The sequence below is a fragment of the Gossypium hirsutum genome, chromosome D10 (genome assembly GCF_007990345.1).
Source record: "Gossypium hirsutum isolate 1008001.06 chromosome D10, Gossypium_hirsutum_v2.1, whole genome shotgun sequence".
Lineage (NCBI taxonomy): Eukaryota > Viridiplantae > Streptophyta > Magnoliopsida > Malvales > Malvaceae > Gossypium > Gossypium hirsutum.
The window spans coordinates 45,337,547-45,355,177 of NC_053446.1; the positions used below are offsets into that span (position 1 = coordinate 45,337,547).

The 17,631-nt window shown below is 36.0% G+C and overlaps 1 non-coding gene and 1 pseudogene across 1 annotated transcript; both read left to right on the plus strand.

Annotated features, from left to right (window-relative positions):
• The first annotated feature begins 4,731 nt into the window (after positions 1-4,731).
• On the plus strand, positions 4,732-4,837 carry LOC121222878 (small nucleolar RNA R71). The gene has a single exon (XR_005920248.1). It is a non-coding gene; the product is annotated as a small nucleolar RNA R71 (small nucleolar RNA).
• A 2,183-nt stretch (positions 4,838-7,020) lies between these two features.
• On the plus strand, positions 7,021-16,504 carry LOC107931363 (sucrose synthase 2-like; annotated as a pseudogene).
• The last annotated feature ends 1,127 nt before the right edge of the window (positions 16,505-17,631 follow it).

Genomic DNA, 17,631 nt, shown 5'->3' on the forward strand with positions numbered 1-17,631 from the left:
GGATTGTTATTGCTAGAGCTTGGATCTTAATCTTTGAGGTACTTAAAAAAAGCTTCACTCACTTTGTTGGGTTATTGATAAATTATAAAAAATGTAATGAAAGATAAAAATATTAACTTCCAAAAAAATAAAATACAATTAAAGCAATTCGATAGAAAATAGAAACAATATTTAAAACATAAATAATTAAATTGAAGTGTAACAATTCAATTATAAGAAAAGAAAATTATAATCAGTTTAATTGATGGTAATCTCTAATATGTAATATATAGCCATAATAGTGTTGATGCACGGTATCAACGGAGATGGAGAGGGGGAGAGGGGGTGGAGATGAGGAAGGTTGATTCACACATTTGAGAGCTGAAAGTTAGACAAGTAAAGGGACTTAGGATGAATGCTTAGCGTATTAGGGTTTTGAGTGGAGAAGAGTCCCCCTATTAAGTGATATTTTGGGATATTTATAGAAGGGATGAAGGCCTAATGGAGGGCCCAACTAGGTCCAAATTGAGGTAGGGATATAACAATAGTCCCCGTAGTTAAGAGGGAGGTTATAAAGTGATCGTACCTCAAGACCATCCGCAAAGTGTCTCCTCGTCTACTAGCTTGTTGCAAATAAAATAATAGGTGGTTAGTTGGAACGATTCACCTTTATAAAGAGAAAATCCATCCTTGATGAAAGGAAAATGTGGGGGAAGTGTTTCCATTCTGAAATTCCCAAAAACTTCGATTTGTAATTCAATGGGCGGTATAGTGATTCCCGAGTGTTCTCCCCATCAAGGAGGGCGTATCTGTTAATAGTGGATGGCTTAATAGTGGGTTTGATTAGGTGGTTAAGGATGGATAGTCTTTTTCGTGGGGGGAGGGGGCGTGCGGGTAGTCGGTTACTAAGTGATCATTTAAATGGTACAAGGTGAAAGGTTATTCATAAGTATTGTTTCAGTCATTTCTCTTGTTGCTATGTGTCCTAGTCGAGTGGTGGAATAACAATAGTTCCCCCCAATCAAAAGATAGGTTATAAAGTGACCTTACCTCGAGATCATCAACAAGTTACCCTCATAAATGGTAGTTGTTTCAAATAGGGTAATAAGCTGAAACGTACAATTATGGTCCCAACGACATAAGAATATAAGATGCCTTGTGAGGCTATTAAAATGCATGCATACCCTTTTCAATAATGTGTTGGTGGATGGTACTTTTGCTTGTAGTTTACTTCTATAAATTTGCTTGGTGTTTTTGACGGATGGTATGTCCATTGGCTCGTCAATCCGAAAATGTATAATGTATACTCTAGTGGTATGGTTGCCAATTAAATGATTTGGATTTATGTAATGGAGACATGTCATATATATACCACGAATGCAACTATTGGAAATGTAAAATAGAGGAAGTTTAGGAAAAATGTGGAAGGGAGGAAGGGTCGGTTAGGCTGGTGTTTGGGTTATCAGCGAGGGAAACAAGAGGAAAGGGGAGAGGGAAGCTCAAAGGGGGAAAAGAATGGAAAGGAAGTGACGAGGGAGTGGGGCGACGAAGTGGGAGGGTGACGGAGAACGGTGGTTGATGCCATTGGGATACTAAGGACCGAGGGCTAGGGTTTGTTTTTGAGAGAAGAAGAAGACAAACAAAAGGAAAAGGGAAAAGTAGGGTTTTAAAGGGACACAGTCATGTTTAGGCCCGTGTTGGGCCACACGACCGTGTTACATCCTCGTGTGGGGCTTTCCTAGCCCGTGTGTGATTAAAAAATTGAGCCCAATCTTCACACGGCCTTGGACAGACCCGTGTGTCCAGGCCGTGTGTGTTACTCATTCACTTCTCCCATGCCCATGTGCGAGGCCGTATGGGGCACATGATCTCACACATGCCCGTGTGACAAGCTGTGTCTCGCACACGGCTGTGTCTCTTACCCGTGTAACTCATAGAATCAAAATTAAAATAAAAAAAATAGCTCTAGTACTCACACGGCCTAGGACACGCCAACTTGTCCAGGCTGTGTGGATAAAAAAATTCTTTTTATTAATTTATTTTTTAATTAGGATGCAATAAAATTAAAAGAATTAGCAAAAGTTAAACACTCGGGTTGCTTCCCGAGAAGCACTTATTTAGAATCTAAGCTCGACTTACCTTGTATTTGCATGGTTACGGTGGTTCGCGGAGACGAAGCTCCTCTCTATTATTTCTAAAATCCTCACCACTATAAAATCTGAGTTGATGTCCGTTTATCTTGAATGTGCTATATGTCAGATGTGTTACCTCTATCGTACTGTACGGGAAAACAGTTTGTACCACGAATGGACCTGACCATCTTGATTTTAGCTTTCCAAGAAACAATTTAAGCTTTGAATTGTATAAAAGGACACGATCCCCAACTGTGAATTGTTTGGGCTGCTTCAAACGAGTGTCATGGCACCGCTTTGTCGCTTCTTTGTATAGTCTCGAGTTCTTGTAAGCATTAGCTTACCACTCGTCTAACTCATTTAGCTGCAACAATCTCTTCTCACCTGTAAGTTTAGGGTCATAGTTTAGAAATTTTATTACCCAAAATGCTTTGTGTTCGAGTTCAAGCGGTAAATGACAACTCTTTTCATATACAAGTCTATAAGGAGATATTCCAATGGGTGTTTTTTACGCAATCCTATAAGCCCATAAAACATCATCTACTTTTAAAGCTCAATCCTTTTTATTTGACTCTACAATTTTTTCTAGGATACATTTGAGTTCTCGATTCGCAACTTCAACTTAACCACTAGTTTGAGAGTGATAAAGGGTAGCTGTTCTATGATACACCCTATACTTCTTAAAGATCTTATCAAATTGAGCGTTACAAAAATGTGTACCCCTATCACTAATAATCGCTCTAGGTGTTCCAAATCAAGAAAATAGCTTCTTAAAAAATCGAACTACCACTCTAGCATCATTAGTAGGCAAAGCTTGAGCTTCTACCCATTTTGACATATAATCAACCGCAACTAGTATGTATTTATTAGCAAAAGAGCTAGGAAATGGTCATATGAAATCAATGCCCCAGATGTCAAAAATTTCACATGAAAGCATATAAGTTTGAGGCATTTCATCACGTTTAGAAATATTATCTATTCTCTGGCATCTATCATAAGAAGCAACATTCCTGTTAGCGTCCTTAAACAGTGTGGGCCAATAAAAACCTAATTCAAGTGTTTTATGTGTTGTCCTAATCCCACTGTAATGTGCTTTTGTCGGTCTTGAGTGGCACTGTTCCAAGATTTTATTTGCTTCTGATTTTGTAACACACCTTCGAAGTACTTGATTTGCACAAACACGAAAAAGGAAAGGATCCTCCTAAAAATAATTTTTCATATCGAAAAAGAATTGCTTCTTTTAATAATGCGTTAACCCTTTTGGTAGGATGTTAACAACCAAGTAATTCGTGATATCTGTAAACCAAGGGACTTCAGAATCGATTACAACAAAGAGTCGTTCCTGAGGAAACGAGTCATTTGTCTCGTTCCCGTTAAGGTCCTTAAGATAGGGATTCTCTAGTCTTGAAAGGTGATCTGCTACAAGATTTTCAGCTCCCTTCTTATCTTGAATTTTCAAATCAAATTCCTGCAATAATAAAATCCACCTTATAAGTCGATATTTTGCATCCAATTTAGTTAGAAGGTAGCGAATAATGGAATGGTCAATGTAAACAACAACTTTATTCAATACTAAATACGGTCTAAATTTATTGAATTCAAAAACCATAGCTAGCAATTCTTTTTCCATAGTAGTATAATTCTCTTGTGCATATGTCAAATTCTTGCTAGCATAATAGATTGGCTAAAAATGCTTATCTCTTCACTGTCCAAAAACTGTACCTACTGCAAAATCAGTCGCATCACACATGGGATCAGAAGTTTATATTCTTTAAGCACTGGTGTCTGAATTTTTTCAGGTTTTACCCCCTCATCATTTGCCTTATCAGATTCCTATTGTAGCTTCTTTTTGGGATCAACCAACACTTTCCCATTCCTGAATATAACTGCCTTCACATGCTCTTTTGGGTTGGGTTCGGTGTTACTAGGTAAACTACCTTGCTGCCTTTCTGAAACCAATTTAGCAAGCTGTTCAATCTGATTTTCAAGCTCATGAATTGATGCTTGCTAATTTTTTAAAGGTGTTTCGGTGTTTTGAACATGAGTTTCTAACACCAAAATAAATTTTTCCAACATCTCTTCAAGGTTAGGCTTCTTCTATTACTGATAGGGTTGTTGAAAGCCTGGAGGAGGTTGTGATCTTTGGTTTCTTTGACCAACCCATGAGAAATTTGGGTGGTTCCTCCAACCTGCATTATATTTATTATTACAAGGGTTATTTTGAGGTCTAGGATTATTACCTATATAATTTATTTGCTCATTTTTCGTGCTAAGATCGAAGGGTAAATATTATGGATTATTTATTTCACCTCCATTTGTATTGTATTACATCACTGGATGTACCTGCATAGAAAGATATAAACCATCAATTTTCTTATTAAGCAATTCTACCTAATTTGATAACATGGTGACTGCATCTAAATTAAAGATAGCGACTACTTTTATCGGTTTTGTCCTCATGACTTGCCACTGATAATTATTTAGTGCCATCTCCTTAATAAATTCATAAGCCGCTTCGAGTGTCTTATTGTTCAGAGTTCCACTGGCTGCTGCATCGATTAACTATCTAGTTGAGGGATTCAAACCATTGTAGAACATTTGAACCTGTAGCCATAAGGATGACCCATGATGAGGGCACCTTCTCAATAAGTCCTTGTATTCTCCTATGCATCATATAAAGTTTCTGCATCAATTTACACAAAGGAGGAGATATCATTCCTCAACTTGACTGTTTTAGCCAGTGGGAAGTACTTTAGTTAAAACTTCTCAGTCATTTGAACCCATGTAGTGATGAAACGTCGTGGTAAAGAGTTTAACCATTGTTTTGCTTTGTTCCTCAATGAGAATGGTAATAACCGTAAATGAATGGCGTCGTCAATGGGGCCATTAATCTTGAAGGTATTGCAAATTTCTAAAAAGTTGGCCAAATAAATATTTGAATCTTCGTCTTGCAAACCATCGAACTGAATGTATTATTGTACCATTTGAATTATGTTCGGCTTTAGTTCAAAATTATTTACAGCAATGGTGGGTCGCACAATACTCGATTCAACCTCAGTTAAAGTAGGCTTGGCATAATTGTACATAGTACGAGGAACAGGAGCTGCAACAGCTGTAGAAGGTAGCTGAATATTCTGATTATCGCCCATCTCTTCAGTAGTAATAAAGTCCTCTTGTTCTTCTGCTAAATTTTGTTACTTTGTCTCACTTCTTTACGATTTTTGCTAGTAGTACTTTCAATTTCGTTATTAAAAATTAATAGTCCCGATGGGTTTCTTCTAGTCATAAACCAAAAGAACCTGTTAGAAGCAAACAGAAGAAAAAATTAGAATGTAAAAATTAAACTAAAAACATAAATAAATAAATAAAAATGGCTAAATTAATAAAAATAAAGTGTTCCTAATGTTTTAGTCCTCAGCAACGGTACCAAAAACTTGATGTGTCTTACATGACTAACTAAACATACGACTAAGGCAAGTGCACCTATCTATAAATAGTATAGCTCTGATGAGTAGAGATATCATATCCATAAGGACTAAAAGTATTAGTAATTACTGTTTCCCTATTATTTAGTCGACAAATTGGAGTGATAGGTTTTAAATTAAAATTACTAAACTAATCTAACTAAGAACTCAACAGAGAATGAAATAGGAAAATAATCAAATAATAACCAATGAGAGAGACAATACCAAGGAAAGAATTCATCTAGACTTCATCTATTATTATCAATCTGAATTAAACAATTTATTCACTTGGTATCTTGATCAATAGAAATCCCTAAATTATGTTAATATCTCTTTCGAGAGTAAGAACAACTGACTCTAGGTTGATTAATTGAAATCTCTTTCTAATTAAAACCCCTATCGTCGCATTAACTCGATCTATGGATTCCCTTATTAGATTTGACTCTAATTCGGTATATTTATGTCATCCTATTTCTATGATTGCATGCAACTTCGCTCAATTATGCTAGATCTACTCTTAAACATGGACTTTTCCTCCACTGAATTAAGCACATTAAACATGAATTAATATCCCGAAAATATTAAAACAAGAAATAAGCACACAGAATTGAGAACAAGAATCAAGTATTTATCAAGTAAAACATAAATCAAATAATAAAATTTATCTTAGGTTTCATCTTCCCTAGGTATTTAGGGAATTAGTTCATAATCTTAAATAAAAACATCTCAAAGTTAGAAAAACCATAAGAAACAAAGAAACTCATAAAAACTTCAGAAGAAATTAAAATGAGGTCTTCGATCTTGATGAAAATCTACTTCAGAGTTGGCTTCAACGGTGTTCTTCGAGTTGTTTCTTCAATATTCTCTGATGGCTCTCACATCTCTTCTTCTATTTGGTGTTTATAGACTTTAGAATGCTCAGAAAGCCTAAAAATTGTATTTTTTCGCGTGTTTGGGAAGAAAGTTTCAAAATCGACACGAGCTGGAGATCCTTTCAAGGATCAGACAACATACAGAGCCACATCCCAATGCTTCTGCCTTGATTCATGCATAAACTAGGATAAGACATGAATCGAGTATTCCAAATTCAGTCTGGTCACTGCCAAATGAATCAAACGAACCATTAACCATCTATAGTTAGCAGTAGTGAGCAAGACTGGTGGTTTGATATCGAGTAGCAAGAAAATCCCATATCTATTTTGTTGTTTTAAACTCATCAAGGTGAGCATAAATGTCATGGACAAAAGTATTACAAAACCAAGTGATAATTTGATAATTCTTACTATCTCAATCTATCAAACAATATTTTTATACTTGGTAACAGTCTCATTTGTCTCACAAAAAAAGTTTAATATCTTATCTCTGGTAACAATGCACCATAATTTTTGGCCAATAATGTAGCTACGCATCCCGAAAGCCCAAAGATTGCAATTTGTCCCATCTAGATGGGGCGGGAAATCTCCATTTTTCTTTATGATAGAGACAAATTGTATAGAAAGAGAGTGAATAACTAGGAGCAGAATAGCAGAAAATGGTGCGAGCAATTTGATCATGGCAATTGAACTATAGCTATTGAACACAAATTGTCTATATACTGATCAAGTGTGAGCATTAGAGAAAGAAATGCTTCTTAGAAAACAAAAGCAGGGTCTAGATGTGATTCCAAAGATTCTTATAGTAAGTGTATTCACTTGGTGATTTTATCGCACTAGTTTTCATAGTTCCATTTCTATGCTTAACAAAGTTCTTCGTTTCAATGTATGTTGATTTAAGGTTACCCGACTAATTCCGGATGCAAAAGGAACAACATACAACCAAAAACTAGAAAGAATTAGCAGTACTAATCATACATACATTCTTAGAGTCCCTTTTAGATCGGAGAATGGTATCCTACATATATGGATTTCGAGGTTTGATGTGTGACCAAACTTGGAAACTTTTGCAGAGGTAAATAGGAGCAAGAGAAATGATTGTATGAAACTGTGATTTCACCGTCTCTATTCCTTTCCAACAAAAGAATGACAAATCAGATTTTTTCTCCTAATTTTTAGCCTTTTCTTCTTGAAAAAAATTCAAATCCAACTAAAAATGCTAAAATTTAGGTGGAAAAATCTGATTTGTCGTTCTTCTAATGGAAAGGGATAGGGAAGATGTAGAATTACAGTTTCATACAATTCTTTCTCATAAGAGCAAACTTTTAACAACTTCTCACTCTTAAATTGATCTGAGGGCTTAATGTTCATGGTTACTTTCAGTGGTTATTAGGATGCTTCAAATGAAATTGTGGCTGAGTTACAGGGTGTACCGGATCTTATAATTGGCAACTACAATGATGGAAATCTTGTCGTGTCGTTGTTATCATATAAACTAGGAATCACACAGGTTCTATATTTCTATTTGATTTTTCTAGAATTCCCTAGTTTAATGAATAGATGAATTTATACTAAGCAGTTAATTGGTTATATCTGATCTTACTTTTCTTCTTTAATTCTATTTCCAAGCAGTGCAACATTGCACATGCATTAGAGAAAACAAAGTATCCAGATTCTGACATATACTGGAGAAAATATGAGGACAAGTAACATTTAGCATGTCAATTTACTGCTGATCTGATTTCTATGAACATTGCTGATTTTATAATCACCAGCATATACCAAGAAAATGTTGGGAGGTACTTTGTGATTTTTTTAATATAATCACAATTTATCCTTCTCGAGAAATCTCAATAACTATAATAACGCTCGCCAAACTCCCTTGCTTATCAAACTTACCCCATTTCCCATGTGTCAGCAAGAATAATGTCGGACAATATGAGAGCCACACAGCTTTCACTCTTCCAGGACAGTATCGAGTTGTCCATGGTATAGATGTTTTCGATCCAAAGTTTAACATTGTCTCACCAGGTGCAAATACGAGCATATACTTTTTTGAAGCTGGCTAGCATGCTGCCATGATGCAACAGAAACAACCCGAGCAATGCAATTGCAGCTGAAGAACAAGCTGTTGTTTTTGTTTTTTGTTACTTTCAAATTAGTGATTTGTAACTTAATTGAAATCAAACCAAGTTGTACTTGATGATTAGGTGCTGATAAGTTGTTAAATTATCTTACCTATGTGTGCAAGTCATGTTTTGTACGTTACAATGTTATTAGTGGAGTTAGGTAGTGTTTAGGTGATGATTTTGCTTGTACTGACCAGCTTATGTCTGGTATTTGTATTGGCTCTATGCCATTGTTAAAATTAATGAAAATTAATTCAAAAATTTATCATCCAATACTCTCTCATTCTTAGTTTCATTTTTGGTTCTTAAGTGTTTGATTCTATTATTGTTTGCACTGCAAGTCTCGAGCCTAAGTGCTTAAGAAGCTATTTTGATCCCTTTATCTTTGCTCATTGTTCCAAAAATTGGTATCTAAAGTCTATTTGTCAGTGGACCTGTCATTCTTCAAGTCAAGGAACCATGTCTTCATCTGGATTCTCACCAGCACCACCACCAATGTTCAATGGTGAAAATGAAGACCTACCTTCAGGCATTCAACTTGTGGGAGGTTATTAACTCAGATGTTGAACCAGTACCTCTGAGAGCCAATCCCTTAGTGGCTTAGATCAGGCAACACGCAAATGAAAGAACTAAAAGACACAAGGCTATGTCCTGCATTCAAAACAGTGTGTCTGATGTGATTTTCACAAGAATCATGGCTTGTAAGTCACCAAAACAGGCCTGGGATAAGTTGAAGAAGGAGTTTCAAGGCATGAAAAGAACAAGACAGCAACAACTATTGATTTTAAGAAAGGATTTTGAAAACTTGAAGATGAAGAAGGAAGAAACAGTAAAGCAGTATTCAAACAGAATCATGGTTGTAGTAAATAGCATCAGACTGCTTGCGGACCAGTTTAGTGAAGCAAGAGTTGTAGAGAAGGTTATCTCAACTTTACCTTAGAGATATGAAGCTAAGATCTCATCCCTTGAAGATTCAAGAGACTTGACAAGCATCTCTTTAACTGAGCTAATCAATGCTCTTTATGCACAAGAGCAAAGAAAAGCCAGTAGGCAGGAGGAACATCAAGAAGGTGCTTTCTAAGCCAAGAGTAGGCCTGGCTCGAGATCTTCTGGTTACAAAGGAAGAAAGCCCTGGTCTAACAAGCCAAGAAGAGATGGAGTAGGAAGAAGGCATCCATCTTGCCCACAGTACAGAAGGCTCAGTCATCCAGCTGAAAATTGTTGGTTTAGGCCTGATTTGCAGTGCAAAGTCTGCAAAAAGATGGGTCATTCAGAGAAAGTTTGTAGAAATAAAGGCAAACTGAGACAAAACCAACCTCAACAGCCAGAGCTAAAGCTTAAGTGGCAGAAGAAGGCAATGACTATGAAAAGTAAGTCTTTATAGTGTCTTGCTCAGTAGCAAATGGAAAAATCACAAAAGGCTGGCTGATAGATAGTGGTTGCACAAACCACATGACTCCCAATGTTGCAATCTTCAAGAGCATTGACAGAAGCTTCAAAACAAGGGTGAAGGTTGGAAATGGACACTTCATCAAGGCAGAAGGCAAAGGAGATGTGCTGATTAAAACTCCAACTGGTAACAAACTTGTCTCAAATGTCATATTTGTACCTGAAATTGATAAAAACATGCTAAGTATAGCTCAGTTGCTAGAAAAAAGGCTACTCAGTTGTGTTCAAAGGCAAAGAATGCCTGATCAGTGATCCAAGTGGATATAAACTTATGTCAATAACTATGGCTAATAGAAGCTTTGTAGTAGACTAGAATAAGAGCTGAGACAGTGCCTACATAGCAGTGCTTTATGAATCTAAGCTGTGGCACAAGAGGTTAGGCCATGCCAGCTACAACTTATTAGCCAAACTGACCAAAGAAGATCTGGTTGAAAACTTCACTAATTCTGTTGAGAAAGAGGATGTTTGTGAGATATGTCAGTTAGGAAAGCAGGCTAGATTGCCATTTCCCTTGAACAGGACTTAGAGAGCCTTACAAAAGCTGCAATTGATCCACACTGATATGTGTGGCCCTATGAAAACACCATCCTTGAATGGTAGCAGGCATTTCATTCTTTTTATTGATGATTACTCGAGGTATTGCTGGATTTACTTCTTGAAGCACAAATCAGAAGTAGCCTCAGTATTCTGGAAGTTCAAAGCTACAGTAGAAATAGAAACAGGTTGCAAGCTGAAAACATTGAGGTCAAACAATGGGACTGAGTACACCTCTGTAATGTTTTAGAGTTTTGCATTAAGCATCAACTCACCAACATCTATACACCACAATGGAATGGTGTTAGTGAAAGAAAGAACATAAGCTTGATGGATATGGCCAGATGTCTATTGTTTGAAAGAAATCTGCCCAAAACCTTGTGGGCTGAGGTAGTTAACACTGCTGTTTATCTTCAAAACAGACTGCCAACAAATGCATTAGCCAATAAAACTCCATTTGAAGCTTGGTTTGGGTTCAAACCATCACTGGCTCATCTAAGGATCTTTGGCTGTATTTGTTATGCACTTGTTCCAGTAGTTAAAAGGAATAAGCTAGCCAAGAAAGCACAACTTGGTATCCTGGTAAGCTACAGAAATGTGAAGAAAGGCTATAGAATCCTAAATCCTTCAACTAACATAGTTCTTGTAAGTAGAGATGTTGTGTTTAATGAGAAGACAGGATGGAACTAGGATAAAAATAAACCAGAGGCTATTGCTGAAGACCTACTGACTGATCAGGCTGAAGCTGATCAAAATGGTCCTTAAATGGACATTGACCATGAACCAGCCAAGGGAACCAGACCTTTGAGTGAAATCTATGAAAGAGCTGAAGTAGCTGTAGTTGAACTAAGTTGTTTTGAAGAAGCTAAAGCTCAATAGGGATGGAAATAGGCTATACGCGATGAGATGAGCATGATTCACAAGAACCAGACCTGGAAGCTAGTTGATAGACCAACCAACAGGAAGGTTATTGGAGTGAAATGGGTGTTTTGAGCCAAGCACAATACTAATGGAACTCTAAACAAGCTGAAAGCAAGATTGGTAGTGAAGGGATTCAGTCAAAAGTATGGCATTGACTACTTTGGAACATTTGCACCAGTAGCCAGGCTAGACACAATCAGGCTGCTGGTTGCTTTGGCTGCACAAAAATAGTGTAAAATACATCAGCGTAATGTAAAGTCAGCTTTTCTCAATGGTTTCCTTGAAGAAGAGATCTACATCGAGCAACCTGAAGGTTTCAAAGTTGTAGGTGAAGAAAACAAGGTGTATAAACTGAAGAAAGCCTTGTATGACTTGAAGCAGACACCAAGAGCCTGGTATGACAGAATCAATAGCTACCTAGCTAGCTTGGGGTTCGAGAGAAGCATCAGTGAGCCTACCTTGCGTGTGAAGAAGAGAGGTATTGAAACACAGCTTGTAGTGTCCCTGTATGTTGATGACCTGCTTGTGACAGGTGAAACTCATGAATTGCTAGTTGATTTCAAAACCAAAATGGAGAAAAATTTTGAGATGTCTGATTTGGGACAAATGTGCTACTTCCTTGGCATGGAAATGTCTCAAACTCAATCTGGGATTTTCCTAAGTCAGAAGTGTTGGAATGCCGGTACCCCTACGGCGCAGCAGAAAAATAAAATATCCGGCGATCCTAACCATGAATCCATGTGTGATGAGCGAATCAGGGTGAAAAAGATTTCGAAATTACCGAATCTTTATTCTAAGTAGACAGCGATGCCTTGGCAACGAGTAATCTGATCTGCTATCGAATCTAGCCGTAATCTATCGTGACCCCGGCCTTTACATAATCCACCCTGTTGACAATAAACGGAAAGAATCCCAAAAACTGTTTTTGAGAAGATTTTGCTTTGACGGCTACTAGACACACCAAGCAAAGAAAAACGGAATTTTATATCCCTTTTTAGGTTTCTTAAAATTAAATAAATATATCAATGTTTTTAAACCGAAAATTATAACTACATTAATTATAATAATGATTTCGGTAAACTATATATTTATTTGAATTTATATACTAACCAAATTCATGTTCTCATTATACGTACAACAACCTTGTACATATAATGTGTTCGATATTTGATTACCCAATTAAATTAATTCTATAATTAATTTAATTCAAGTGATAACCAAACACAATACCAACTATGTTTTATTCCATTCATTTCAACTATAGGGTGTGACCCTATAGGTTCTTGTAATGTTAGCAGTAATACTAGAACGATTCCAATGTTACAAACAATGAGTGGCACCTAGCAATGCATCATTGCTACCTAAGTCCTTTATCTCTAAATTGGACACAAGTCATGGAATAGTCACACTTGCATAGTCCATTCCATGTTCCTTGATATCTTAAGTGGATTATGATATACAAATAAGTATGACATCTCATATCAGCTTATTTGAGCATGGCCATGCATTTCTAGTCTTACTCAATCAAGTGGCCTAAGATATTACTCCCATTATGTAGGAGGGACTTATCCTATATCGATCAACCATATCCCTCTACACAGATTGTGGTATATCCAACATCAGCCTTTATAGAACAACCAGTTACGGTGTACGTTTCACTGTATCAAAATACACAACTCACGATGTTGAGATTATGATGATCTCAAGTCTGAGGATCATATACATATTAATCACTATGAGTAATGTTGTGACAATTACATAATAATCCAAGAAACATACTCATAACGGGTCAGTCCAATATGTTGTTCTCTAACATACATATTCATGCATCGATCTTGACATTCCATATCAATGACAACTCTTTATCATCAATCAACTACATGTTAGTCTTAATGCATTATTGTTGTCCTAGCCAACAATAATACTTGACTAAGGACCTTTTAAGAATAATCATATTATTCTCAGAACATTATTATAAAACAATTTATTTATGCACACAGAAAAGAAACTGAAATAATAATGGTAATGCCTTATATTAATAAACATGATAAATTAAGTTTGTTATTACAACTATCTCATGATTGATCTTTGGACATACTCTAATAAGAAGGCATTTGCTTTGAAGATTCTGAACAAATTCTCCATGTTGAACTGCAAGGCAACAAGCACTCCAGTTGTTATCAGAGAGAAGTTGTCAAGCCAAGGTGACTTTGAGAAGGTTTGTGAATCAACCTACAGAAGCTTGATTGGATGCCTGATCTATTTGACTGCCACCAGACCAGACATTATGTATCCTGTAGGTCTATTATCTAGATTCATGCATTGTTGCAAGGAGAACCAATTCCAAGCTGGTAAAAAAGTTCTCAGGTACATCAAAGGTACACTAAGCTTTGGAATGATGTTTACCAAGGCTGAAAGCATGAAGTTGCTTTGATATGCTGATAGTGACTGGGCTGGATCGATAGATGACATGAAAAGCACTTTAGGGTATTTGTTTACCCTTGGTGCAACCATCTTTTGTTGGAGTTCTAAAAAGCAAACAGTAGTTGCTCAATCAATAGCTGAGACAGAGTATGTATCAGTTGCTAATGCTGTTAACCAAGCATTTGGCTAAGAAAAATCATGGCTGACTTGAACCTATACTAAAGGGAAGCAACAAAGATCAACTGTGACAACCAGTCTGTTGTTGCAATTGCAAAAAATCCAGTGTTCCATGGAAGAACAAAGCACTTCAAGATTAAGTTTCATTTTGTTAGGGAAATGGAACAAGTTAATGAGGTGAAACTGATTCATTACAGTTCTGAGGATCAACTAGTTGATATCCTGACAAAGCCCCTTAGCGTATCAAGGTTCGAGTATTTGAGAATAAGATTGGGAGTTTGCAGCATGCAAGCCAAGGAGGAGTTTTGAAGCTGGCCAGCATGTTGCCATGATGCAATAGAAACAGCCCGAGCAATGCAGTTACAGCTGAAGAAAAAGCTTTTGTTTTTGTTTTTGTTTTTTGTTACTTTCAAATTAGTGATTTGTAACTTAGTTGAAATCAAACCAAGTTGTACTTGATGATTAGGTGCTGATAAGCTGTTAGCTTACTATGTGTGCAAGTCATCTTTTGTAAGTTACAATGTTATTAGTGAAGTTAGATAGTGTTTAGGTGATGATTTTGCTTGTACTGACCAGCTCATGTCTGGTATTTGTATTGGCTCTAAGCCATTGTTAAAATTAATGAAAATTCATTCAAAATTTTATCATTCAATACTCTCTCATTCTTAGTTTCGTTTTTGGTTCTTAAGTGCTTGATTCTGTTATTGTTTGCACTGCAAGTCTCGAGCCTTAGTGCTCAAGAAACTGTTTTGCTCCCTTTATCTTTGCTCATTGTTCCAACAACTTTCCATAATGTGAAAAGGAAAGAAGACTTACTGCTTTACACAGTTTAATTGAAGAGCTCTTATATAATCCCAAGCAAAATGATGAGCATGTGTGAGTAACTTTCAACACAAGTTTTACATCATCTTCGCTGCTAGTATTTTGTCTATCTTATATGTTGATCTGCATTATGTTTATAATGATGTAGTGGTATGTTGAGTGATCGATCGAAGCCGCTCATATTTTCCATGGCAAGACTTGATAGGGTGAAAATTTTAACGGGCCTTGTTAAGTGTTATTGTAAGAGCAGAAGGCTAAGACAATTGGTTAATCTAGTGATTGTTGGTGGTTACATAGATGTGAAGAATTCACGGGATCGAGAAGAAATGGCCGAGATCGAAAAGATGCATGCCCTGATAAAGAGATATGATTTGCATGGTCAGTTTCGATGGATACAAGCACAAATGAATCGTGCTCGTAATGGTGAACTCTATCGCTACATTACTGATGCTAAAGGTGCTTTCGTGCAGGTATGTCTTATAGCTCGTGCAATGGAACTACTTGGTTTTATACAAATTTGCAAATAAACATATTCCTTTTGTATTCATCGCAGCCAGCTTTTTATGAAGCTTTTGGTCTCACAGTTGTGGAAGCCATGACTTGTGGGCTTCCAACATTTGCCACTTCTCATGGTGGCCCTGCGGAGATCATCGAGCACGGTATTTCTGGATTTCATGTAGATCCCTATCACCCTAATCAAGTTGCTGCTAGCTTGATCGGATTTTTCGAACGTTGCCAGAGGGATCCTAGTTACTGGAACGAAATATCCAATGGAGGCCTGAAACGGATCTACGAAAGGTTAAGGTTTTTACACGGAAAAACATAAAAAATTTCTTGACTGGTATTATGATCCATTTGGCACGTACACATGGAAGATATATTCGGAAAGGTTACTGACACTTGCTAGATTCTACGGGTTCTGGAAGTATGTATCAAGGCTCGAGAGAAGAGAGACACGGCGATATTTGGAGATGTTTTACATTCTCAAATATCAGAGTCTGGTAATATCTCTACTAAGTAGTCATGGAAGCTTATATTATCTGGATTTTGGATGTATGCGAGATATGTGTCTCATTTTTTGGATGATTTACAGGTGAAGAGCATTCCAGAGTGGGTGTAGGAGTAGCCATGGAAGTGGGAATGAAATAGTTGGCATTTACTATGTTTATAGAAGAACAGTGTTGTTTGTTCGAAAACCAGTTAGCGTATGGTGTAAATGTGGTGGGTGTGATGGAAGGACTTGGTTAGTATATAGGTGGGTTCATAATATTCAAGGAGCTTTCCTACTTCATACTGTTTTGATTGAAAGTTAGTGTTTAGAGCATTAGGTTGGGGGCTGAGAGGGCATAACTAGAGCAGTTTCTTCATGGAGTTCTTAGTTCTCACTCTCACTTACTTAAAAAGACACAGGTCATCATCATCTTTGCTTTATTACGTTAGTCTTCAGCTTTTAGATCAGCTACTTCAATCATTTTTTATCTTTTTATTTCCAAAAAAAATATCTTTTTTAAATGATTAAACCAGATTTAACATCTACATTTCTATTTCAAAAAAGCTAAAAGCTAAAAGTTCAAAGTTTTCGTTTCTAAAGTGAAGTTAAAAGTTTGGACCTATCAATCAAAAACCTTTGATAAAGTCATATCTCCCTTTTTTAGGTATATTGTTTCGGATTTATAATTATTTTTAATGAAAATTTACCTTTCACCTTTGTAAATTAACTAATCAAGAACAATCTTGATTATAGTAAATTACAGTGCATTTCTTCGAAATGATTTTACTGCTTATAATTTCATTCCAAACAATACATTTTCCCTAATTTAAGACTTCTTTATTTGAGTGATGCTAAATCCAATTACATTAAAAGTATTGTTCGGATATTATGAGAGGCGAATACAGGGCTGGCCTTCAAAAACGAAAAAGTTCCAAACCAATTCTTTGTAAAATTATAAGTTAATATATAATTAAATACTACTTTGCACTCGAAATAAAAAATAATTTTATTTATTCTTTCAAAATTAATAAAATCATAAAATTGACAATATATAATTATTATATAGAATTTGTTAATCTAGAAAAGTATTTGACAATATAATTATCAATAAAATTGATACTTTCATATTTATTAGTCTAAATATCTACTCTTTATCATCAGATGTTATTGGCCAAGTATAAATAATTAAATAGGAAATATTAAGTAGTTTAGTTAAATTTAATATATATTATTTATAATAAATACTAGATAATTCAGTTAAACGTTTAGTAGATCAAAGTGAATGAAAAATTGTAACATCCCGATATTCAACTCGATCGGTGAGTCTGAGCTATAGGATGCTACATTCGTTGTCGAAGCAACTACAGTAATTTATAATCAATTTAATATACTAAACATCCAATATGAAAAACATATGTGTATAATACAATAAATAATTATTTACAGATCTTACACAAAGCTTACGAAACTCTATTGCTAACCTGAGATCGAAATAGGATCAAATTGTAAAGAATTCAAAATGTCGAGTTGATGCCGTGACTTCTAGGATTCCTAGTCACAACGTAACTCATTGACTAGGTTTCGTTACGACATTGAGAGTATGTCATTGTGACGTGACTCATTGTTTCTATAAGGTCTAATTTGGTACAAGATTGAAACACTTGAATTAAGGTTTAAACAATTCAATCCCCGCAAATTCAAATCACACCAAGTGCATTCATGCCAAAACATGCCAAA